This window comes from Ambystoma mexicanum, chromosome 11 (assembly GCF_040938575.1).
Source record: "Ambystoma mexicanum isolate Mex_15411 chromosome 11, UKY_AmexF1_1, whole genome shotgun sequence".
NCBI lineage: Eukaryota > Metazoa > Chordata > Amphibia > Caudata > Ambystomatidae > Ambystoma > Ambystoma mexicanum.
Genome location: NC_090934.1, coordinates 325031141 through 325058206, shown reverse-complemented (window position 1 = coordinate 325058206; position 27066 = coordinate 325031141). Strand labels below are relative to the sequence as shown.

The 27066-nt window shown below is 46.0% G+C and overlaps 1 long non-coding RNA gene across 2 annotated transcripts in view; it reads left to right on the top strand.

Moving 5' to 3' along the window:
- Window positions 1–27066, top strand: part of LOC138504704 (uncharacterized) — a 196532-nt gene that overhangs the window by 101761 nt on the left and 67705 nt on the right. For both annotated transcript variants that reach the window (XR_011279912.1, XR_011279913.1), the window contains exons 2-3: window positions 7914–7995; window positions 13245–13326. This is a non-coding gene — a long non-coding RNA (uncharacterized lncRNA). The remainder of the gene's footprint in view (window positions 1–7913; window positions 7996–13244; window positions 13327–27066) is intronic.

Here is a 27066-nt window from a genome sequence, read left to right as displayed (position 1 = left end):
TTTCCATTTCTATTTAAGGTTTATGTAGATGATGTAAAAAATTGAATTAATTGTATTATAACATTTTGCATTATATTGTCACCACACTGGTGGCTGCTGCCCTAAAAATTTGTTTTGACCTGATTTTTATTTGAATTAAAAGATAAATAAATATTTATTTGTTACACACCGGCCAGGTTCACAGTCCATTGCGACACAGGGTGTTTGTTAAGGTGGGTGTGGGACGGGTTGGGTGTCTCTTCAAGAAAGAATTCAGGGTTCAAATAAAAATAAAAAGGCATTTTTTACTGTGCGCCACCTTCAGTATCAGTAGAAGAAGTCTCTGGCTGGAGTGTGCCGTGTCATTAAATCTGTTACACTATACGTTAATTTGCCCTGCCAGAACTTGGTCTTTGAAGCACAGGACCTCTCCCTGCCCCACAGGGCTCTTCCATTTCTTCCTTACGAGGTGACACCCTTTCCTATGAAAGACAAATGTTGTTGCTCGGACTAATACCAAAGGGCTTATTTTGGTTGAAACTGAGTTCCACATAGCAAATATACAGGAGGCCCTATTAGAAAGGTTACTAGGAGCCAAGCTGATAATTAAATGACAGCACAGGTTTGGCCAGTATAATTGTGAATCCACAGAGAACACAATGTCATAACCAGACATGACTTATATTTAGATTTGTCCTCTACCACCTGATCCCTGTGCCCACAATTATGATTTCATTTGAATCAGGACTGTTTATGGTTAAAGGCAGGTCTGGTTGTTGAAGCTTTCTGCTCCACCATTCTGGTGGCAGGAATGCCCATGTCACTTTGCTCTGCTATCTGACAAAACTACAAGACAGTTGCTGGGGGTGTCATGAAACAGGCCAACCGGAGACACGTGTGTTCACTATGCTTTTCAGCATGGAACATTATGAAAGGGGGTTCTGATTAGCAGACATCACTTTCTGAGAAATATCTACCCACATCATCCTATTACTAAAAATCCAACATGCACAGGCTATTGTGCCACATGACCCCTGCCAAAAATGGTTGAGCATATCTAGAACAGGGGCCCAACACAAACCATCTTTCAGTTACTGAAACTCTGTTTGACTATTTGTCGGATCTGCAGGGATGCAGATATGCAGTGTGGGCTTTGTCCTAGATAAATTACCATGGAATTATCAACTGAGAGAATGTTCCAATTCTCTCACAAGACCACACAACCACAGGTTGTCTGTGTATTGGTTACCCCACCCGAATGACCAGAGTCTTGACAAGTCTGACAGGATGGTACTTTATTTGAACACTACTATGGGGCCAGTAAAAATTATCTGTCACACTGTCAGACATCCAGGTCACTTCTTTTATTGATATATATTGATATTTTATTTCTATCGTGCTCGTACGGAAGTGTTTCAGAGCACGACAAGGCAAGGAAGGGGTACAGTGGAGAAAAAAAACAGCAATCTTTCTAGGCCTAGTGACATTGAGAACATGCAAGTGCATGGGAGAGGGGGAGGGGAAAGTGCTTTGAAGGGGGAGAAGTGGAAAGTGCAAAGAAGAGGAGAAACAGATAAATAACAATAATTAAATAATAAAGGCAAAAAACAGTGGTAGTGCAGCCAGCAATTTGCAAGTGCTAGGTTTAAGGCAGCAGACAGGGTAGGTCTGATATGTGCAGGAAGAAAAGGGGGTGCTGTATGGGTACAGATACAGACCCCAGTCCAAGGAGTGGCCCTGAGGCAGTGTGGGAGGGTGGCAAGGTGAGCAGGTACCTGGCCCTGAGGACAGAGGGTGGCCAGGTGCACGGTGTCAATAGAGAACAGATCAGCAGGGGAGAGGGGGAGCAAAGGCAGAAGAAAAGAGGAAGGTCTTGAGGTGCTTCCGGAACCAGAGATGGTTCATCTCAAGTTTTAGAGTGGCAGGGAGGCTGTTCCAGAGGAAGGCCCCAGCTGAAGACAAAGATCTACCTCCAGCTTGTTTCTTTGAAAAACGACTCATCCTGAGGGAGTTGGAGGTAGAGGAGCGAAGAACTCAAGAGGGGAGGTATTTGCAGAGGGATAGCTGAAGGTATTTTGGACCCATGCCCCAGAAAGTCTTGTGGACAATGCAGAGGGTTTTGAATTTAATCCTTGTATCCACTGGGAGCCAATGGAGAGATTTCAGAGCTGGTAAGATACGATCCCAGGGCAGAGGCCAAGGACAAGTCTTGCAGTCCTGTTCTGGATTAGTTGCTGAGGGTGTAGAGTAGAGGCAGGTTGATTTAGAAAGAGGCTGTTACAATAGTCCAAGCTAGAGAGAACCAGAGCTTGGGATACCATGAGCTTCTGGTGGAAGGGGAGGAAAGGCAGAGTACCTCTGAGGAGGTGCAGTAGGAACTTTGACTTTTTAGAGACCTCAGAGATGTGGGCGGAGAAGGAGAGGGTGGAGTCAAAGATGACCCCGAGGTTCTTAGCCTCGCAGATGGGGGTAAGAGGAGGGCCAAGGGAGGTTGGCCAGAGAGTGAGCGGAAAGGATGGTAAAGGTGTGCCGATGAGGAGGATCTCTGTCTTGCTGGCATTCAAACAAAGATCATTGGCGGCACACCAATCTTGAATGGCAGTTAGGCAATCAGAGATGAGAGAGGGAGCGGATGAGAGAGGGAGCGGAGGTGGCAGAGGGCAGCCTGCAAATGAGTTGAGTGTCGTCAGCGTAGCACTGGAAATTTGAGCAGAAAGTGGCAATGCAGTGGGCGAAAGTTGCAAGGTATTGGTTGAAAAGGCAGGGCGAGAGGTTAGATCCCTGGGGAACACCACAGGTAGAGAGGAAGATAGATGAAAGGAAGGACCCAAGTTGGACCTGGGAGGGTCCCACTTGGTTCTTCTGGAACCTAGTAGGGACTTGTAGAACAACCAAACTCTGGCTGCAATCTGCCTCAGGATTCTTCGGCTCACTGTTTTTGAATAGAGCAGGGTTCTCATTGTGGGTCTGCTCGCCTGCATGCTTTGGGAGACCTGCCGGAGTTTGACAGTTCCTCTGTTCCTGGACAAAGTCAGCCTTTCTTGGGCCACAAGCTGAGGATATCTCACTCAGTTCTCCCTCGGCTCTGATTACTGAAACTACTGTGTTCTTTATTTCAGGTTCTTTCTTTCCACTAGTAGCAAACCCTGAGATCATTGAATTCTGTGCTACCACCGTAGGCATAGCACGGGCCACTGGGATCTCTCCTGCAGGAGAATTTACTTCAGTTGTTTTAGGATCTAGGCTAAGCACTACAAGAGTGTCCATTCTCTCACACTTCCCAGCAGAAACATCTGTAGGGCCTAGGACATTGAGTGCTTCTTCACTTTCTGCTTGCAGAGCTTGAGAGTGACTGCCAACACTATGCCTGTTCAGGACAGTTATTGCCTACCATATATCCTACCGAAATAGAGTCTTTGACAGCTATGCAGTGAAAGGAAGTATACCATCTCCAGTGAAACTCTACATTTACCATGCAGCACTGGCTGGGGCCATCAAACCCTCTGATATGGTGATGGGGACTCTATGTTCTGCCCAGGTTGCATGCATTCTGTCCATACAGTTGTGAGATCAGCAGCTGTATCAAGAGATGCAGGACACGTTTCCCCATTTATAAATGCATGATGCAAATATTTCTTAGCATATTCTGGAACTGGGGTCTCTGTATGTGAACTTTTTTGTCCCAATCAGAGTGACTAAGGAACAGTTGGCCACTCCCTGTCATAGTGGAACTTCATCTGCTAGAAGGCCCACATTGACAATGGCCTGTTCCATGAGATTAACACTGACAGTGGCCTTTCTGGGTTTGCCCTTACAGGCCGTATCTCACTTTCTATTGGCAATGTCTACACAGAGAAAAATCCTCCGGGTGTTGAGGGTGTTAATGGCCCAATGTAGAAGGTACCATGTTTGGTTTTGTGCAGAAATTGACATGTTATCTAATGGGCATATCCTTTCAGAATTTGAGAACCATCCTTGGGAGAGGAATCGGAAATGATGTCCTCCCCTTCCTATTCGGATTTGATAAAAGCCTTCTCTTCTGATCTAGGTGTGCTTGCTGGAGTCTTTTTCTGGACGGACATGAGCACTCACATACCAATTGGCAGCCTTTGGTAACTTAATAGTGTCTGTGATAGTCATGTCATTTTGGTGTAACTCTGCTTCACAATTCTTCACAATTCGTGAGAATATGCTTTCATGCAACCAAATTATACATTCCCTCACATGCGTCAGCTTTGTTACCAGTGAACTACCCATTGAAATACTTTAAGGAAAAATGTGTAAATGCCTCAACAGTTTGGTTGCCTCCATTTAGATTCCAATAAACACCTACGGTATGTTTTGGGGTCTTGCAGAACATGTTGATGGTGATGACATCTATTTTGTAATATATGGACATCTCCTTAGACACTAACTCAATGATGATACCCTACAACCCTTTATTCACTTCCTGAATCAGGAATTCTAACTCCAGTGCATAAAACCAATCACCACCTATTGCGGGTAGACTATGTCGTTGGGGATACAGTGTTTCAGCTTTCCTTGTTTGCCACCATTTGATACACTTCCCTCCTCTTAGACGTTTGTCTCTTTTCTCCTCATGCTCTAGTTTTCACAGTTCCAACACTATCCAATCCTTTCATTTCAGCTCCGTTAATGCTATCCTCCTTTCCTCTGTAAGGAGCTACTTAGTGGCTAGGTTGATTCCAGTGCGGCTGCCCTGAGACCTATCAGAAAGTCAGTAACTAAGTGAAGCCTGGGAACTAAGTGAAATCTGGAGGCTCTGGGCACCTTACAAGGTCTGCATGTGTTGTCCATCAGGAAAATACATTCACTGTCACCAGGGTGCGAACCCTTTTGCCAGAATTTGATCATTCATCTGCACTGAATCAACAATTCAGGGAGACCGAGGAACACTAAAGGTGTGGGTGCAGTCTGCAACCAGGTGCACCCACGAAAGGGCAGTGTGTGTGTATGCACACCCTCTCTCTCCGCGACATGGAACAATGAGAGCGGCAATGCCAAAGACCACATGAGAAGGGGGCAAATTGAGTTACAGAAATCATAAATGCACATTGTTTTCCCCCTTACATAGCCATAAGCAATGACTGCTTTGAGAGGTTCAAGCCTCTAGTGTCACTATAAACTTGTGGCCCCCTTTCATGTGCGGCATTAGTGCTAGGGAGCAGCATCTAAAGGAGACAAAGGGACAGAAAAGCATGCGCTGCACCTAGAGGTGAACGCAGTCTGGGGTTTCCTTAACACGACCATGGGTATGATACATAGGATAGGAGGCATTTATAATGACATTGTGCCCACGTACCCATGGGATAGTGTGTGTAGGAGAGGCAAGTTGGTGTGATCCTACTAGCACAGGTCTCTAAATCTAAGCTGAACACAGTTGATCTTCGTACATCAGTGTGCACTATGCATTTAGTATGGGTATGGTGCAGGCACCATAACAGTGAAGCCAGTGATGTTGCCTGAAAACCCAATGAGGCAAAGAGAGAGCTAAAAGAAAAACTGCAGAAGAGGTGGAGAGCTACCTTGACAATATATCGGGTTATTTCCCCACAGCCCTGGTGTGACGAATCAACTTGCAGGGCACCAGTGGTACAGGAATGAATATTGGTTTCTAAATCATCAATCAGCCCCACACCTGAAGGGAAACCAACAGATTGGAAACACAAGTCAATTATAAAACTCCTTGTCCAATTTTGGTAACGTGGATGGAATGGCAGGCTTATCTCCTCAAGGTCGTGGATAGTTGGTTAGTTGCAAAACAGCAAACATACAATTATTACCCAATGATAAAAGGAAATATCCAGTCAAGGTTGTGTACAAATATCTACTCTATTATTATTTTTACAACGGACAGTTCTAGCACACTACAAAATACAAACCACACTGTAAAGGAACACAGAGGACGGACAGTTTAACAAAGGAAAGGGATGCTCTCTGGATACTGACAGGAGGGTAGTCGGTTAAGCAATCAGTCTTAACTGTTCAAGGTTATTTGGTTTCAGCACCAAGGGAGCAAGGGCTTGTAAATGTCACTAGGGGCCTTCGGAGAAGGACCAGGGGGACAGAACCACTATGTACCTGGGGCTTGAGATGTTCTTGATGGTCGACAGTGTTGAGTCGGTTCCAGGAAGCTTTGCAGCTCCTGTGATAGAGTTCAAGACGGGAGTCCTTAAAAGATAGGCGCTGGTTGATGCTTGTGTGTCACTCCTCCTAGCTTCTTCGCAGGGCTCGTGGCATCCTTTCAAGGTGGACAGCCCAAAGCTGAAGAGAGTGTTTGCAGGCAACAACCTAGTCCTTTGTTCAGAGACTCATTGGCACTTCCCACCTAGGAAACTTTCTGACAGAACCTAGCAGGGCATGCTGTGTGGTGGCTGGGTACCGGTTCTGGAGCTGCTGGATGGGTCATCTGGGTCCAGTATCTCCCTCTCTTCCCAAGGAGATGTTTAGGGGAGAGATCTTGCTTCCCTCTCGGAAATCCTGGCCTTCCTTTTCTGGTGGAAGCTATAAGGCAGACTGTACCTTCAACCAGGGTCCAAATGAGTCCTACTTACTCCTTTCAAAGTCATCAGATGATCTCCTAAGTGAGGGGCTCAGTCCTCTTTTAAAGCCAAATGAGCCCCAGTGATTGGTGCAGGCTAAGCCTACCTTAAGGAGCCTATCCTGGGTCCCCACCAACAATATTCTCTTATGCGCGAGGTGAGGACCAGTGTGCTTTGCAACAGGAAAGGTAAGAGGTGACACCATGTACTCCTATGTCCCACCCATCTTCCTGTCTTTTGTAGATTAAAGTGTCTCTCTGGTTAACTGAGCCATCTGTGGCTCTTGATCAAAGTACGGGTCTCCCTTGAAGTTTGTGGTGAGAACAGATTTCTGTTTCCTCAATCACATACTTTGTCCCTCTTAAAAGGGTCCCCGCTGCAGGGGTTGTATATGGTAAATAGTGGACCCAGACATGAAATTTACTGTCCTTCATACAGAGGGGTTGGAGCTAGCTTCAAGGTTACACATTGCATATCAAAGAGGTGTTAGTTTTCCTGCCAATAGTTAAGTTCTGTGACCAGGCCTATTCACCTGCCTGCTTCAATTAACTCTCATCAGTATGCACCGGCCACCACAGAGAACTTAAATAATGGAACAAGGCAGTTCCATGGAGTCTTTGATATTTAATTAGTCTGGCCATGGGAGGAGGAAGGTGTTGCCCTTCTCCTCTGGATGTTTTCGTGCACCATTCACTGTCACCTGTTAAATAAATGTGACAGAGAGGACTACACCTGTAGGCTGTGTTCCGCAGAGTATACTGGACTATGTGTTTGTTGTGCGGCGAGCATTAAAAAATCTGTGTGGATTAGCCCCACCCATTTTCAGAGGTTGATCTCCCATCATTCCATTTCCTAGAAAATCACCAAAAAACAGCCCAGCCGAGCGCACACTCTCCTTGCGGATGGTCGAATCCCTCACACCTGGCAACCTGAAGGGCTACAGAGTACAGAGGGTATGGCAGTCAGTCACAGACCTACCCTGAATTTGCATGACATCACCATTACCCCAGCACTAGCGTTTAGAGCCACAAATCTGTGAGAAATATCCTTGTTTCGCTTTCGCCCAAAATGATTCCTTACTGTAGTATAAGCATGCAAGCCAAACCCTACAAGTGAGCAACATGACCATTGTGGAGGTGGTGTGAGTTTGGTTTAATGAAACGTGATGAGTCCTTCTCTTCCTTGTCCCAGTTCTAACATCATGAGACATACTTCCTCATTGAGTGTAATGGCTAAAAGTAAACCCCCACTGTGACAAGTTAGTTTTTTTCAAACATGAATGAGACTCAGAGCCAATATGTAGGTGGTGAGAATTGCAACGAGAATCCTCTTTTTTTATTGTAACAACTGTTTTCTATCTTTCTTTTATAGGTTGAAAAGGATACGTTTTCGCTTGCAGTAGGTTTGAAACCCAAGACCTTCTTGTAGAACACTCTAGGACTCTACTTCTCAGGTAAGTCTCTAAATGTCTTTTCCAGATCTTTTGCTCTTTCTTTCTTACACTGTATATGTCTCTTAACTTCCTCTTGAATTAGTCCCATTCAACTTGGAGGAAACATTTAACTTAGCAGTCTCTTTTATTTAGGTTTTCTTGATGAACTGTTTATTGGAAGTTCGTAATGATGTGGACTACTCAACGACATTGCCCATACGAGGTTTATGACGGGCGCTCCGTTGGTACACGGCCTTTCTGTCTCTTTTCTCTGCCTACGCAGCCTTCTATAGCTCCTCCGCACTACTCTATGTACATATGCTCTCTTTCTTTGCTTTTTCCCTCTCCCGGTGCTTCACGTACCTTCGTAGCAAAGTGTGCTACTGCTGGTTTCAAACAGGATTCCCTCGCGTTGTCTTCACTTATCTCGGTATTTTCTTGTCAGCTGGTCTTCTGACTTCAGCGCCCGCTGTCTCCGCCTCCTCAGATTCCCCTTGCTGGCCGCATCCGACAGGCTGACACGGCAGGCTGGGAGATCAGCTGTCTTCTTCGTAGAAACAGCTGCGGAGCACACGCCCCTCTTCGGCTACTCTGTAATGGCACCGACGCCGGCGTTGTATTTCTTCGATCTCTAGCCTCTTAACTCTGTAAACTTTATGTGGCGACAACCGGTCGTCGTATCAACTCAAACGCAGGATTTCCTTAGTGCAACGGCACCTCAGGACGAGCAACAGGAATCCTTTTCTTTCCAGCCCGGACAGCCTAATATGCCCAGACGTAACCGTCGTCCTCCTGCTTTTCCTCTCCTCCCGACGTTTCCTAGGCAACACAAGCAGAGTCATAAACATTAGAGGAAAGCCCATACATCTGTGGCTTCCTGGTCTTCCTGAATGGGCTAATGTCTATATTTTACTCCCCATGTAGAGACTGACTCCGTCACACCCCCTCTACTAAGCCCTTACGCTCGGGAAGGGTTTCTGCTCTGGACAAGAAATCAGCCCGTGAAAGCATCTTCCCCGGTTGGTGAATAGTTTTAAATGAGAAGGGCTGAAGGGAAAGGAACCACCTCAACACTCGTTGGTTCGAGTCCTTGTTTCGGGATAGCCAAACTAACGGTGCATGGTCAGTTATCAGTGTAAACTCTCGACCAAGTAGGTAATACCTAAGTGTTTCAATGGCCCACTTGACTGCCAAACATTCCTTCTCGATGGTTGGGTAGCTTAGTTCATGAGGTAGCAACTTCCTACTTATGAATAGGATAGGCCTTTCTCTTTCTCCTTCCTTTTGGTAAAGTACTGCCCCAAGACCTGTACCTGAGGCATCAGTCTGTAGAACAAATGGTGCACTAAAATCAGGACAGTGTAAAACCGCCTGATTGGTGAGAGCTTCTTTTAAGCCATTAAAGGCCCTTAGGGTTTCAACCGTTTTCCAAGCTTTTCTGTTCCCAGTGTGTTTTTTTAATAGGTCTGTTAAAGGGGAAGCCAACGTGGAAAAATGTGGGATAAACCTTCTATAATACCCCACAAACCCCAGAAGGGCCCTTACTTGCTTCGGGGTCTCAGGGAATTTTAATTGCTTGATGGCCTTCACTTTCTCCTCTTGTGGCTTTATCATCCCTTGCCCCACATAATACCCCAGATATTTCGTACGAAAGGTTGCCACATGAGTTTTCTTGGGGTTTATGTGCAATCCGGCCCCTCTCAGAGTCTCAAACATCTTCCGTAGATGTATTAGATGCTCCTCCCAGCTCTGGCTGTAAATGATAATGTCATCCAGATATGCTCCGACATAACTTTCATGTCCTTTTACTAGGTGGTTCATCAACCTCTGAAATGTTGCCGGAGCCCCATGTAGGCCAAAAGGTAGTACCGTGAATTGATATAACCCAGTAGGTGTTGCAAACGCCGTCTTTTCTTTGTCCGATGGTAACAAAGGAATCTGCCAATAACCTTTGGTTAGATCAATGGTAGTTAGAAACTTGGCCTTCCCCAGGTTATTCAAGAGGTCCTCTATTCGTGGCATTGGGTAGGCATCAAATTTGGAAACTTCGTTTACTTTCCGGAAGTCCATACAAAATCTTACGGTGCCGTCGGCTTTCGGTACTAAGACCACCGGAGAACTCCAGTCACTATATGAAGGTTCGATGATCCCTAAATCTAACATTTCCTTCACTTCTTGATTGATAGCTTGTATCTTTGATTCAGGGATTCGGTAGGGTCTGAGACGAACGATAGAGCCGGGTTTGGTGGTTATGTGATGACATGTTAGATTAGTTCTCCCTGGAAGAGAAGAAAAGATTTCCGCAAACTCTTGCAAGAGATGGTTCAGCTCAGACTTTTCGGCAAACTTCAGTTCAAGATTGATATTCAAACTTTCAATTCCTATTCTTTCTTTAAGTTGGGGAAAATGTTCTTCCGATGAGGGTTCACTAGAAATCATAGCTATAGGTTGAATGGGTGGCATCCATTTTTTTAATAAATTCACATGATATGTTTGGCACGACAGTCTCGTACCAGGTTGTTTCACCTTGTATGTTAATGGTCCTAAAACTTCTTGAATTTCAAAAGGCCCCTTCCAGGTAGCCAACATCTTATTGTCCGAAGTGGGTAGTAGTACCAAAACCTGATCTCCTATATTAAAGGTACGTAGCTGGGCCTTTTGATTGTAATATCTTTCTTGGTTTATCTGGGCTTGAAGAAGGTTATTGCTAGCTGTAGCCTGCAATTTCTCTATCCTCTCCCGTAATTGGGAGGCATATTCGGTCAACGACACCTCATTATCTAACTGCTCTTCCCAGTTTTCCTTCAACACATCTAATAGAGTCCTTACAGGCCTCCCGAACAACAGTTCGAAGGGGGAAAACCCTGTTGACGACTGGGGAGTGTTCCTCAGGGACATCAATATCCAGGGTAGCATTCTGTCCCAGTCTTTGTTTTCTGGCGAGGTTGTCTTCCGTAACATTTGTTTGATCGTTTGGTTATAGCGTTCCACTAAACCATCAGTCTGTGGGTGATAGACTGCTGTCTTTAAATGTTCAATTTTGAGGGTTTCACAGACTTGCTTCAAAACGTTGGACATGAAGTTGGTTCCACGGTCCGTGACAATTTCTTTAGGAATTCCCACTCGTCCAATGAAGGGAACTAGGACATCACATATTTGTTGCGTATTTGTTGCCTTTAGGGGAAAAGCCTCCGGATACCTTGTAGCATAGTCTACGATAACCAGTATATATTTATGACCTCTTCTGGTCGGTTCCAGGGGTCCGACAACATCAATTCCTATTCGGCTGAAGGGCTCAAGTACCAACGGCATAGGTTGCAGGGGTGCCTTCTTGATGTTCTCTCTATTTTTCTTTTGACACTCCTCGCATGACTGACAAAATCTAGCCACCTGCTGGTATATCCCTGGCCAGTAGAATCTATCCAAAATCTTCTTAGACGTCTTTTCGGTTCCGAGATGTCCCTCCCCGATCTGTACATGAGCGACCTCTAGAACCGTCGTATAATATTTGCTTGGGACCACCAACTGCTTCAACACCTCCCCACTCCTAGTTTTGCTCACTCTATACAGTAGTCCCTTTTCCTTGATGAAATGAGGACCTTCTCCAGGTGAAACCTCTTTAGCCCGCTCTCGTGCATATTGGAGTAATGGATCCAGGTCCTGAGCGGTTCTGAAACTATCGCCCTCCTCATCTAACCTCCAATCTACGGATACTGGACACACATTCTTAGTTCTCCACTCCTCCTTCATTTTCCTCCTTAGTTTCCGACTCGTCTGAGGTTTGGGGTACGGGGAGGTTATTTCCTCTCCATGAAAAGGGGCCATTTCCCACCAGCTCTTCTCAATCTCATGAATTAGTTTAGAGAATTTCGGTAGATCGGAGCCAATTAGTAAGGGCTTCGGTAGACTGGGTAGTACCGCTGCTTTCACTCCGACTGTTTCTCCACCCACCTTAATTTGTATCTTTCTTGCAGGGTACGCTTTTATATCCCCATGCACACATCTAATAGGAATTTCCCCTGCTGAATGAGGACTTTCACCTACCAGTTCTGAGGTCACCGCTGTCTGTAGACTTCCGGAATCAACTAGGGCAGTGGTAGGCTTCCCGTCGACCTCCGCCTCACAGGTATATAAATATTGAGACTGTCTTCCGTGTATAGTTTCCGGGTAGTCTCTTTCTTTCATAGATTCTAGAACACTCACATCCATTGGTTCTGGTTTTAGTTTCTTTGGACAGAATCTGGCGAGATGCCCCCATTCTCCACAATCAAAGCACTGTGGGCCTCGAATAGACGTTGTCGCTGTACGATAATTCGAGGGTCCCTCACTGCTAGGTCTGATCCGGAAGTTCTCCCCTTCGGGTTTTCTCAACATAGGATGAGGCCATCTTGGTTGGGGTGTAGGTTTATTCATCATGACGTGTGGTTTAGAACTAGATGCATAGGTCAACACCCGGCCCTGTCCTGCCTTTTGATACGCCGCCGCTACTTCCACTGCCTCTAACAATGACAATCGATGGTGTTGCTTGACCCATCGTTGTACTGGGCCGGGTAGTCCTTCTATGAATTGCTCCAAGATGACCTTTTCCAATATCTCAGCCGGTGCGGACACAGTGGGTTGTAACCACTTCTCGGCCAGTTCTTTCACTCGGTAGAACAACTGTCTTGGGGTCTCCTCTTCCCCCAGTCTAACCTCTCTGAACTTGATACGATAGGTCTCCTCATCTTGTCCCATACGTTCTAGAACCACCTTCTTCATGTCTCCATAAGTGGTATTCCCCGTGGGATTTGCGGTCTGATAAGCTGACTGCATCTCACCGGTCATCAATGGTGCGATGTAGTGGCACCATCTCTCGGTAGGCCATTGGGCATTTCGAGCGACCCTCTCGAAGTTCACGAAAAAATGTGCTGGGTCTTCTCCTACTGAGTATTTTTGTAATACGGAAGTAGGGACTTGAGGATTATTCCTGATATTTGTGACTTCCAACAACTGCGCTTGCTGCATTTGTAATGCCTGTTGGAATGCTAATCTATCTGCTTGTGCTTGCTGATTCTGCATTTGTATGGCTTGTTGTAGCATCTGTTGTCCCTCGGAAAGGGTCTTAATGAGGTCCTCCATGACGTTCTCAGAATCCCACTTCTGACACCACTTGTGACAAGTTAGTTTTTTTCAAACATGAATGAGACTCAGAGCCAATATGTAGGTGGTGAGAATTGCAACGAGAATCCTCTTTTTTATTGTAACAACTGTTTTCTATCTTTCTTTTATAGGTTGAAAAGGATACGTTTTCCCTTGCAGTAGGTTTGAAACCCAAGACCTTCTTGTAGAACACTCTAGGACTCTACTTCTCAGGTAAGTCTCTAAATGTCTTTTCCAGATCTGTTGCTCTTTCTTTCTTACACTGTATATGTCTCTTAACTTCCTCTTGAATTAGTCCCATTCAACTTGGAGGAAACATTTAACTTAGCAGTCTCTTTTATTTAGGTTTTCTTGATGAACTGTTTATTGGAAGTTCGTAATGATGTGGACTACTCAACGACATTGCCCATACGAGGTTTATGACGGGCGCTCCGTTGGTACACGGCCTTTCTGTCTCTTTTCTCTGCCTACGCAGCCTTCTATAGCTCCTCCGCACTACTCTATGTACATATGCTCTCTTTCTTTGCTTTTTCCCTCTCCCGGTGCTTCACGTACCTTCGTAGCAAAGTGTGCTACTGCTGGTTTCAAACAGGATTCCCTCGCGTTGTCTTCACTTCTCTCGGTATTTTCTTGTCAGCTGGTCTTCTGACTTCAGCGCCCGCTGTCTCCGCCTCCTCAGATTCCCCTTGCTGGCCGCATCCGACAGGCTGACACGGCAGGCTGGGAGATCAGCTGTCTTCTTCGTAGAAACAGCTGCGGAGCACACGCCCCTCTTCGGCTACTCTGTAATGGCACCGACGCCGGCGTTGTATTTCTTCGATCTCTAGCCTCTTAACTCTGTAAACTTTATGTGGCGACAACCGGTCGTCGTATCAACTCAAACGCAGGCTTTCCTTAGTGCAACGGCACCTCAGGACGAGCAACAGGAATCCTTTTCTTTCCAGCCCGGACAGCCTAATATGCCCAGACGTAACCGTCGTCCTCCTGCTTTTCCTCTCCTCCCGACGTTTCCTAGGCAACACAAGCAGAGTCATAAACATTAGAGGAAAGCCCATACATCTGTGGCTTCCTGGTCTTCCTGAATGGGCTAATGTCTATATTTTACTCCCCATGTAGAGACAAAATCTGTGTGGATTAGCCCCACCCATTTTCAGAGGTTGATCTCCCATCATTCCATTTCCTAGAAAATCACCAAAAAACAGCCCAGCCGAGCGCACACTCTCCTTGCGGATGGTCGAATGCCTCACACCTGGCAACCTGAAGGGCTACAGAGTACAGAGGGTATGGCAGTCAGTCACAGACCTACCCTGAATTTGCATGACATCACCATTACCCCAGCACTAGCGTTTAGAGCCACAAATCTGTGAGAAATATCCTTGTTTCGCTTTCGCCCAAAATGATTCCTTACTGTAGTATAAGCATGCAAGCCAAACCCTACAAGTGAGCAACATGACCATTGTGGAGGTGGTGTGAGTTTGGTTTAATGAAACGTGATGAGTCCTTCTCTTCCTTGTCCCAGTTCTAACATCATGAGACATACTTCCTCATTGAGTGTAATGGCTAAAAGTAAACCCCCACCCAAATTTTGTAAGGTCTATGGGCATGCCCTTAAGGGGGAGGGTATATAAATAGGTCACAATCTAACCAGCAAACGTCAAAGCAGTCATCAGTAAGCCATATCCACCCTGGGCTAGGGACAGTGAGTTGTAACACTGAGAAGAGAAAGAGAAGGACTCAGTGTAATGAGAATATCGGTAATTAATCTGTGCATTACCTCTTTGTCCCTTTTCCTCATCCCAGTCCTAACATAATGAGAGCTCAGAAGCAATGCACCAGATATTTCCAAGGACCAGCCAGACCATGAAGTGATTCACACATGACATTTAATGATAAAATGAGTCAGGACAGGTCAGCTGACCCAAAGTAGGTTTGATGTGGGCCCACATAGAGTGTGTAATAGGGGATTCAGGTGTCTGGGGATGACAACTGTCATCAAGCAGAATCCCCTTAAAAGCCACCCATGATAATGAACCTCCCAGGACCGTTTGTGCCAAACCCAGAGTTAATCAAGATCATTCCCAGTAATGGCCCACCTACTCAAATAAGACACACATTGATTATTCCCTGTACAGCAAGAACTGAAGGAGGCAAACAGGGAATTGCCCTATTTGCCCTGTTTGGGGAAAAAAAGTGTTTTCAACTAGATTCAGACCACTATAGCAACATATAGAGGATTTGGGGGTGGATTGAGGCAGAGTCACAGCCCAGGGTTGCAAGGACTAGATCTTCATTTAGGTGAAAGCCAGATATCACCTTGGGGAGGAACAGATGTGAAGGCTGCCAAATCAATCCCTCGGGGACAAACCACAAGTAAGGAGGAGTGTTGATGAAAGCCTATAGTTTGGCCAGACTTTGGGCTGAGGGAATGGAGACCTGGAAGTGACAGGTTATAAGGAAACAGGAATGGATTCTAATGGCTCAGACAGCTCTGATGACAATGCACTAAGAACAAGAGGAAGGTTCCACATAGGAAAAGGGGACCTGTAACAAGGGCAGGAAATCTCAAACTCCTTTACGAGGTGGGCTTCCAAGGGCCTTTCTCTCTGTATCCCAACCAAGAACCTCTGCAAGTGGGGGAAGAGAGGGAAGGAATGAAGCTGGTCACATGGCCAGGCTGTGGACAGGGCATATGCTTCCAGGTGTTTGAGGTCCTTGACTGGGAAGAAGAAGAGTGGAAGGAGAGTGTACAACTGGGAGACAAAGAGGTCTATTGAGGGTGAGCCCAGGTGGGAGCAGACAAGGTGCAAGGTCCTAACCGATAGGGCGTACTCCACTGATGACAGAAACTGGCAGCTGACTACCTGGTGTTGAGGATACCCACGAGATAACCACTCTCAGGGCGAGAAGATAAACCTACAATGTATCCTTTTTTTAGGGAAGCCACTTCATTGAAAGAGGGAGACAGGGTCCCTCACTGTTGGTTGATATTGAACATGGCAAACATGACACAAGGACAACCTTCCCACTGAGGTGTGGCACAAGATAGTGAAAGTCTTGTCAGATTGCCTACAGTTCCTTCCAGTTGGATGATCTGCTGCTGGCTGAAGGTGACCACCTCCCATGTATGCCAAACTGACTAATCAAAGGTGCCCCCAAGCCTTTCTGGGGTGCATTGGTTGTGAGAATGATAGGGTCAGTTTGTGCCAGGGAAATCCCAGGCGGGAGTGTAGAGTCCCCCAAAAACTCTTTTAATCTCTTGGCCCAATACCTTGCCATGGGGACCCACTTTTCATAATTTCATCAAAGATCTGAGGTGATTCGCTTCCTAATAAATGATGAAAACAGTAGTTGCTAGATCCTTCTGAACCATCAACCAATGCAGAGTTAAGTAGAGAAGAGAGTCTTGTTTTCAGCTTGCATGCTCTGGCGGGATGGAGCTATACTGTACCATTCACAGTGTCAAATTGACACCCTCCCCACACATTCCAGTGTCTGGGGCAGAGACAATAATGATTGCTGAGAGCTGAGAAGCCAGCCGAAGTGAGAGATGCAACAGACCAGGGCTGTATCCTGGGTGAACTGAACCTGGGATGGTGCATGGATCAAATCAGTGTCCAGGTATGACAGTAGGGAAAAATCCTTTTGATAGAAAAGGCCATCTAGAGGGAACAGAACCTTGGTGCAGACTTCATGCTATAGGGGAACACCGAAAACATGAACTGGTCTCCTTCCACTGGAAAAAAAAAAAAACAGGAATTGCTGGATGGATAAGCATGTGGAAAAGGCATCATCCAGGCCAACTAATGTAAGGACATCATCCAGGTTCATTATGAAAATGATGGAAAAGAGGGTTTCCAATCTTGGACAGCAGTCTCTGAACAAATAAAATCCTTCTATTCAGGTATTTTACAGGTCTCCATTCACCTGAGGGTTTCTGCACAAGCAATACAATGGAAAATACCTCCTTGTTCTCTTCTAGGCATGGCATTGGAGTCACTGCCCTCTAGAATCTAAGAATTGAATGCCCTTTTGCAGTGCATTCATTTTCAAGTGATCCCTTGGTCACTGTGGAATTACCCACCCCGACTTTAGGAGGAAGGAAAGAAACTATATGCAATAGTAATCCTGTACAATATCCTGAACCCATACATTGGAAACCTCCTTTTTAAAAACAGTGTGGCAGTCATACAGAGGCCCCTCTGCTCATGAAGGTGTCGGGTGAATATGAGGGGAACAGGAGGCCTGCTCACAGTCAGGAAGGTCGATGCGAGGCAGTTGTCTTTGGTTGGGAAGAGATGGGTTTGAAGGTACTACTTCCTTGGTAACAAGCCTTTTGCAGTCCTCTGGTAGATGGAGGAGTCCATCTAGACTGATAACTATTTCAGTCTAGTGGCGGTAGACAGCTTTCTCCCATCCTGAGTTTCCTTAACTATTTTGTGCATTCTGGAACCAAACTGGAGTTGACCCCAAAATGGGAGTTTAAGAACAGCCCTCTGAGAAGATTCCCTGTTCCATGGCTTCAACCAGAGGTGGTGTCTTGATGTAACCTCAGACAAGTTCTCGAGGGTGAGTGCTCTGAAGAAGTTATCAGAGATATCAACGCAGAATATGATCTTCTGCTTCACGGATTTCAAAATATCATCACAGTCAACCTCCCTCCTCCAGGAGGAAGACCAGAAGCTATCAGTTATGGTCCTCACCTGCTGAGGTTTCTTTACTTTACACCTTGCTGGTTATTTTATTATCTTGTGGCATTTTATATTTTATTTTCAAGCACTGGGCTATACAATACCCTTTTACTCAGCCAATGCTTGCCTGTGCCCGTCCCCACTGTTACGAGGGAGAAGGACTAGGTTAAGGAATGGGAGGCGAGAGGAGGAAGAGGAGGAGCCTGGCAAGGTAAGTGAAAGTTAGTCAGTAAATAAATGCTGAAATCTATAGACGTGTCCTGTCATCCTTCCGTCCTGAGTGAGGGACAAATCCTTATAACAACAGGTGATAAGGATTAACCAAGAAATCCTCATTCTCCTTCATTATGGCACTGCGCTGTCCTGTCCTTGCGTACTGCACATTTCATCGCACCATCCGGCGTCCTTTGGCCCGCAGAGCTGTCCTTAGAGTCTCCCAGCCTCACTGTAGCACCCGTGCTGGCACCCTTGAACTCACGAGAGACAGGGAACAGAAAGGAGGAGGAGCGCCACCCCGTGGCACACACATTGAGCGAGCAGCCCACCAGCAAAGGCCTGCAGAGCAGCACCGTGGAAGCTGGCAACGTTAGCACTGCAGCCCTGCGGGCCCGAGCTATGGTGGCAAGCCCCACTAGCCCAAGCGACACAGAAGAACCACCACTATAGGAACACCAGCAATGTTCACATCAACTGCTTGCAAAGGAGTCGTGCAAGCCCTAAAGGAAGACAAATATGCAAGTCGGTTAAACTCAGCACCAGTGACTGTGGAATAGCGCGACACTAACGCTGGGCACAAGAAAAGAAAATAGTAAAGGAAAAAGCAAAATACCACACACAAGCCCACAACTGCAGGGCAGCCAGACCACAAGCCACGCAGTGAAGGACCACACACCGCTGACACAGCAACTGCACCACGGTCTGCACTGGGGTCCTACACTTACTCAGTCCACCTGGACATGACTAGACCCTTGAAAAAAAAAAGAACACACAGCCAGAAATGTGCCCAACTTACACGCCTGATTGTCAAGGAGCATGGTGGACCAGGCAGATGGGCAAGATGCACCCCTGTGCACCACAAGCAGTGTAGCATTCCTTAGGAAGCCTACACCATTCACCCTTCAGCCACAAGCAGCAAGGGGGCCTAGATGGACATAATGGGTCGATGACTTTGCCGGTTTCATCAAAGCTGAGGTGAAAGAAAAGTCTCCAGTGCTAAAAGACATTTTCACAAATCTGTCTGGGACTGAGATTAACAGCATCATGAAGACCATTCCGCCCGAAGACAAAAACACCTACTAAACACTTTGACCGCATTGCACAGGAAACTCTTGATATAACCAAATAGGGACTATGAACGATATGTGTTCAGCCAACGCTATTAAGCCTCACACGAAACGGTGGAGGAGTTCATTACGCGACCCCGTCCACTGCGCATTCTCTGCCTTCTCGGACAAAGAGGTGGTCCAGCTCCGCATAATAGAAGAGTATCTATCATCCGTACTCTCAAAACAACTTCTGGAGAAACCCCTATCGATAGAGGAGGTGATAGAGATGGTGAGGGTACATGAGAGAGTGGAAATACAGGCCACCGCCATTGAGACGCGAAAGAATAAAACGGACAGAAACGAGACAGTTGCAGCATTCACCAGTGGCAGACAAAGGGAGAGAACCAGCACAGGCCACTAGACCCTGCTGATAATGCCACGGAGAGAGGGATGTGCCCAAACGAGACCAGGGCCCTGGCTGCAGAGATCATGCTATCAATGCAGCCAGTCATTCCTACATGAAGGGCCATGCCCGGCAATGACGCAGAGGTGATCCAGATGCGGGAGAGAAGGGTACTTCAAGACAGTGTGCCGGGAAGGGAGACCATTGCTGCCAACACGACAGCCGCAGCTGACACAACCCAGCTGGAGGATGCCATACAGACCAGCTAAATCATTCCCACAGTGGCGACAGAGCCAGTCCTACCTGCAACCACCGAGGAGACTGATAAGGTCAATGAAAAAAGGAGGAGGTTACAGTGAAGCCTCCGTCAACGAATCACTATTTCAAGCTGAGTACTATGAAGACACACATGGCTACCCCGAGGACCAATATACAAACTGGGATGAATTCTCTTATGCATTAGACCCGGAATTCCCGAATGAGTTTGTGAATCTCATCCAGGGAACACACGAAGGCAGCAAGGCACCCAAAGTGTGAGTAATGATGGATACAGTAATGCAGATTCCTCATCAATACCGGAGCAACCGTCAACATCAAGAGGAAACAAGAATTCAGACTTAAAGGAAAAACGCAAAGACTGTTACCATCCAAAGCAAGGAACTTTCACTGGGGAGCCAGTGTGTCACAACAGTCGATTGGACAATTTGAGAAGTCATTCTCGTTCAATGGGAAAATATTCAACGGCATCATTCACGTTCTACGTAGCTCTGTCAAAGGAAAATGTCTCCTCAGCTACCACACTGCAGAAGCGATTGACCTGATTGACATCCACTTCAACGAAGGAGACATGGTAATGTGCACTAGCAGCCAACCAAGCCGCGGATCGATCTGGCACTTAGCGGGATCCCCGCTTAACAAGGAATCGATCTAAGGAATGTTTCCAGAACTCTTTCAAGGGTTGGGAAAACTAAAAGGGATGGTAATCAGCCTCCACATCAACAGTCAAATCAAACCCGTCCCTGAGCAGCCGTGCAGAGTGGGTTTCCACTGGCAAGACGCCAGATCACAGGAACTACAGCAGCTTCTGGAAAATGACATTATTAAACGAGCGACAGGGCCTACCCCAAAGATCTCACCACTGGTAGTGGTGCCAAAGGAAGGCAACAGACTATGCAACTGTGTCGATAAAGAGAGACACCCAGGGCCCAGAATAGAAGACATGATTGTCAGCCTGAACTGCACCACACATTTCTCGCAACTTGACCACAATCAGGGGTAACACTAGCTCGAACTGCACCCTGACTCCAGAGGGATCACAACATTTGAGTCGCACAATGGCCTCAGTCGGTACAAGCGGCTACATTTTGGGATCCCCTCCACCACAGAGATCTTTTAGAGACTATCAGGCCCCTACTCCTCCCAGTTCGAAGAGCATTCAACTACTCAGATGACATCCTGGTTTATGGCACCATGCAAGAGGAGCATGACAAAGCTCTCCTAGAAGTGTGTGAGATCCTGAGGCCCGCAGGACTCATGCTGAACTATGACAAATGCAACATCAGCAGGGATAAATTAAGGTTCTATGAACACATCTTCTCCGGAGAGGGGAAGCAGCCCGACCCCGACAAAGTATGTGCAATCAACCAACTCAAAGGACCTGCCAACGTGGGAGAAGTTAGATCCTTCCTGGGAATGGCAGGATACAGCGCCCGCTATCTACAAAGCTATGCCATTACAACTGAGCCGCTGCAATGTCTCCTGAGAAAGGGCGGACCCTTCGAGTGGTCAGGTGAATACCAGATAGCGTTCGAGGCAATCAAAAGGGAGCTGGCGAGCGCAACACACCTAGAATATTTCAACCCGAGCTGGCACACAAAACTAGTCATGGATGCCAGCCCAGAAGGCTTAAGGGCCATCCTGGCGCAACATGAGAAGCCGGACACCCTGACGAGTTGCATCATAGCATACACAAGCAGATCCTTATCCCACACAGGGAGCGCATACTGACTGGCAGAGAAAGAAAGCCTAACAGTTGTGTGGGCAATCGTGTATTTCCGCCACTTTGTAGATTGAAAAAGGTTTTCGCTCATGACCGATCACCAGTCCCTCCTACCACTATTTGGTAAACCAAGGACACATATGCCTGCCAGAATAGAGAGGTGGGGTATCCGCCTCCAGGAATATGACTATCATATAATACACCGATTGGGAGGAGACAACAACCCGGCCGACTACATCTCAAGACACCTGACAAGATCCAGTGGGTCACCACGAGGGGGCGATGCAGAGTACTTGTCCTATGTCTTGGAGTAGGCCCTACCACCCGCACTCACCATCGAAGACATAGCCACAGCAACACAGACAGATCTGTAAACCATGGGGGCCAGGAAGCTCACCATCACAAACAAATGGAGAGACTATAAAGGGCTGCCACGACAACGTGAGAGTATAAACAGACAAGAACTAGATCACATGTTGAAAGTCAGCATTGAATTAGCAGTGTCAGAACAAGGGATACTGCTGAGAGGAAGCCGGATAGTCATCCCGCCATCGATCCTCAGAGGGCTTGTACAGTTGGCACACAAAGGACATCGGGGGATAGAGGCGTCCAAGTACCTACTAAGACAATCGGCATGGTTCCTGCAGATGGACAACATGGTAGAAGAGACAGTGAGGAGCTGCCTTCCTTGTCAATGAACCAAAAGAAGTGTTCCTCTACACCCCCTACAGCTGACAGGCATCCCTGAAGAGGTGTGTAAGGGTGTTGCGATGGACCTCTATGAGACACTTGAAACTGGGGGCCATCTCCTACTGATCATAGACGTATTCTCCAGTTTCTCATCGTCAAACATTCTCAGTCTACATCCTTCAACCAAGTTGGCGGTATCCTGGATGAAGTATACAGTGAATGGGGCATCCCACCACAGTTAAGACAGACAATGGACCGCCCTTTAACAGTCATGCATTCAGAGGTTTGCATAACACCTAGGATTCAACCATAGCGATAACACCGTTATGGACGCAGTCCAATGGGTTGGTGGAGCGGTTCATGTCATCAATCAAAAGAACCACCAAGAAGCAGTCATCGAGGAAATGTCAATCCAGCAAGCTCTATGCCGCATGCTCCACCACTACCAAAAAACACCACATTCTGTGACTGGAGTGCCACCTGGGGATCTAATGAGGCCAAGACAAGCCTACCCCAAGGGGCCACCAGGACCTGGAGGAGCCTGGAAGACAGAGCAGCACTGGAAGGCGAAGTCAGAGAATGGGATGCTGTGGCAAAGGAAGCACCCAAAGAAGGCAGACCAGACGCGGGGAGCACAGGAGAAGACCTTTGAGGAAGGAGAAGTGTGAGTGAAACAACGTATACAGAGGAAAACATGATGCACGATATGACATCATGTCCCTGTAGGTGACAGAAATAAAAGGATCCATGGTAATGGCCGCCAATGCACAGAAGGTCATCACAAGTAATCTGTAATTCTTTAGACGCTTCAAGCCTGAGGATGACAACGGGCAAGGGACGAATGCGTCCGGAGGTGAGATTGAAGAGGCAGGGGGTAATTCCACAACCCCAGAGGGAGTAGGGGAAGGAGACCCAGCTGAGCCAGCCTCCACCCCCACAGCAGCCCATTAAGAAACAATACTGACTCATCGAATCAGTGTAACATGGATGTATGGAGATATGTGAGGGGAAGGTGTTACAAGGTAGAAGGAAGAGCACAAGGGGTTAGGGAATGGGATGCAGGAGTAGGAAGAGGAGGAGCCCACCAATGGAAGTGAAAGTTAGTTACTAAATAAATGCTGAAATCCATAGATGTGTTCTGTCATCCTTCCGTCCAGAGTGAGGGATGCATTCTTATAACACCCACCTCTCATCTGCCCTACATCCTTTCTTTCACACACACTTCTTCCCGAGTTCTTAATTGCCCCAACCATTACTGCCTTCTAGCCCCTGTAATAATGCCATATAGCACTTAAATAAGCAAAAACAAGGGGAGTCCTGGGAGTCCCTTTGCAAGCCAAAACATCCCGGTTTTGAGAATCTTACCCAGATTTGTGTGCTAACTATCTCTTTCACAGGGGAGAAATATCCATAAAATATTATCCTGGGCAGTCCAGCACCAAAATGCCAGACAATTCTCCTCTGAACAAGAGTACCGACAACAACCCCAGACACTTGTTTCAGCCTCATTGGACCTCATCAGTAGGATGGAGCTGTGCATCTCTAAGAGCAGTGAGTCCACATCCGATTACCCTAGTAATTTAGGGTGAAACCCAAAGTTACATTAAATATGCAAAAACAAGGGAGGTCCTGGAAGTCCCTCTTTCAGCCAATAAGTCTCAGTTTCAAGAGTCTTACCCAGATTCAACTTAACTCAGTGGTAGTAGTACACTTACCAGAAAAATAAAATGAATGTGTGTTATGCACTCATTTGGCATGAGGGCTTTTTTTAGGTACAGCTGCTAAATATCAATATTTAGCAGTTGACAGGGGTGGACTGGGAACCAAAAGAGGCCCTGGAAATAATTTTGAAGTGGCCCCAGATTACACGTTTTCAGCAGGTCCAACCATTTTCCTATGGGATCATTTGGAAATGGCACACAAAAGAGTGTCATGGTGCAGATGTCTACCGGAAAATCTCCAAAGTTCCATATAGGCCAGTCCACCCCTGACAGCTGACCTTGCAGCATGTTTATCTCCTGAAAATCATCAGTTGCCAAGGTCATTTAGAAATGACCTGCAAATTCAGCTGGTAAATGCTGACACTTAGCAGCTGCGCCTAACTGACCCTCGTGCCAAATGGCCGCCACCAAATTGGCTTTTGCTCTACTCTGGCAGCACCAAAAGGGTTTCTGTTGCCAAAGTAGTGCATCAAAATGGCCGTCACCAAAACATGGCGTAACGGCAGATCAAGTGCAGCAATGGTTTGGAGGAGGTGGGAAAGGGAGTGGAAGTTTGGCATCCACAGTAGCATAAACCATATCTTGATCATTGCCTTTATCTTTTCTACCGAAAGTGTGATGGAGACAGAGAGAGACCAATGCAGGATGGAGGAGTTTGAAGCTGGAGTGGCTGGCACTCCAGGCATTCACTTTCGAAGTCTGGGAGAGTTGTGCCTTCTGCATGAAGGCACAACATAGTCAACAAAAGAGGTGAAGGTAAGGTGCAGGGTCAAAAAAAGGCGAGGCCACTGGGCTGCGAAATTAGAGAGTGGGGCTTTCACACATTGGTTCTGTAACAATTTTAGAACATGGCACACTCCAGCCAGAGACTCTTTCGACTGACAATGAATGTGGCGCACAATAAAAACGCTCTATTTTTATTTGAATCCTGGGTTCTTGGTTTGAGTCAGCACCCAACCTGTCTCACACCCACCTTAACAAATACCCAGTGTCGCCATGGACTATGAACCAGTACGCTGTGTAACAATGAAATATTTATTAATTTTTAGAATTCACAGAAAATCAAGCAAATCAAAATTAGGGCAGCAGCCACCAATGTGTGGCTGTATACATGCAAAAATCCACCAATGCAGTTACTTCACACTCCTAACATAAGATACATAACCTTTATTAGAAACAGAAACAAAATTACTTTTCTTTAAATTAACAGATAGCACAAAGGTTAAGCACTCCCCCTGCATCACTTCCCAAACACCTGGTGAAGAAATTCTTTCTAGATGGAAAGCAGTGGCAATGAGTCAGAAAGAAGAGGGGAAAATCAGATTTAAATTTCAGCCCACCACCCCAATATGGGAGGGCAGAAATGAAAATGAAAACCTTCAAAAGGAGCAAAATGGCATACTCAGATTTTACTTATTACTTGTATTTCAGTTTACAATTGTTTTAGGATAGCTATGACAGAAATTCATGTGGCTTCACCTAAGAGACCAGGAAGCTTACAGACTACTGAGCAAGGCACCAAAGCAACATGAACATAGGTAAGAACATTGATTTTGAAAGGAAAACAATGCAGAAGAAAACACACAAGGCAGAATTGCAACTCTTATTTTACACAGGCTTTAAAATGACAAGCAGCTAAGAAAAGGGGCTTAGCTGTCAAAACCGGAAATCAGTTTTTGGATGATAAACAAAGGCACATAACAGACAGGATTCTGAGGGAAAGGGAATATTCTTAATGGGATTATGTTTGGGTTTTTTTATGGGAAAAAGGCAAATCAGAATTTAGAGAAAAGCACAATACAGGGCAAATTCGTTTTTTGTTGCACAGTGACAGGTTCTACTGAGGCTATATTTTAATGACTATATTATTAACGAAAGACACTGCACACAAGGGGGTTAATTTCGAATTTTAACCGCTTGCACCACATACCTCCTTATAGGGGAATTCGTTAATTTATTTCAAAATGGTACTAAGGACTTATACAGATAACTGAAATAATAATAAAAGGAATATGCTAACAGATATGGACTAACACAGATTCTTCTATAACGGAAGTTGAATAGATGATACTGGTAATTTTGTTTTTTTTCTTTTGGGATTTTAATAGGATTTAAATAGGATGCAAGGGTAAAAGAGCGGGATATGCAGTTTTTGGGTACTGGGTGATATGATGCTTACACGATAAGCTTGAGTTTGGTAATTTGGACAGCCAGATAGGTCTCTGGACAAGGAATCTGGTCACTGGGACAGCGGTCCAAGAGATCTGGTCAAAGGAACAACTGGGCTCTCTGGAATGGTATCAGCTGGGCAAGGTCTGGTCACTGTGGACTGTGGGATGGGTCACTGGGCTCTCCTAGAAGGGATCAGCTGCCTTTCCTCCTTTCTCCCTGGATTATTGGGTATGGCTGAATCTTGATGGGTGGTTCTGCCGGAATGGAATCAGCTGCCTCTGGATCTGGTTTTTGAGTTTTTGAATCCTTGAATATCCCTTGTATCTCCCTCTCTCTCTCTTACATAGCCAGAGTGACATCATAGAATTTTTCAATCTGGGGGATGTATTCTGGAATTACCCCTCTACTGGGATAGGCCAGACTACTGGTGTTCCCTCCTCCCTATGGGCTGATTGGTTCAAGGGAAATGACATCATTTTATGTGTGTGCATTTATGACTTCCTTTGCCTCACCAAGCCTATTTCTTGACCAAAATGAGTTATGGAGCAAAACATGAAATCTATGCTAGTCACCATCATAAGAAACATATATGCAGATTCCATATTTCAACGGGAATCGGACCGCCTGATCGCCAACTCTGTGCTAGGTAGCATCACTTTCAGGGAAAATTTTAATTTTTTATGAGAAACATAATATTTAAAATTCAGCAAATGACTACATATATGCCCACTATTATTTCTCATATTTTCACCGAGTTTTATGTCTGTATCATTTATACTTCATCTAGAAATGCCTTTTTCCTGCCATTCCAGTTCCCCAGGTGCTAGCAGCATGCACTGGGTCTCATTTTGCTTGTTTAAAAATCACATGAAAACGGTCATAGTATCACCTTGCTGCTTATTCAGATTGGAGGGAAAAATGTCTTAAAGTGTAAATGTCCTTTATTGTCAATGGGGTAGATTTTACATAGATGTGGGTGGAGCTACAAATCCCCACAGCAACTGTCTCTGACAAA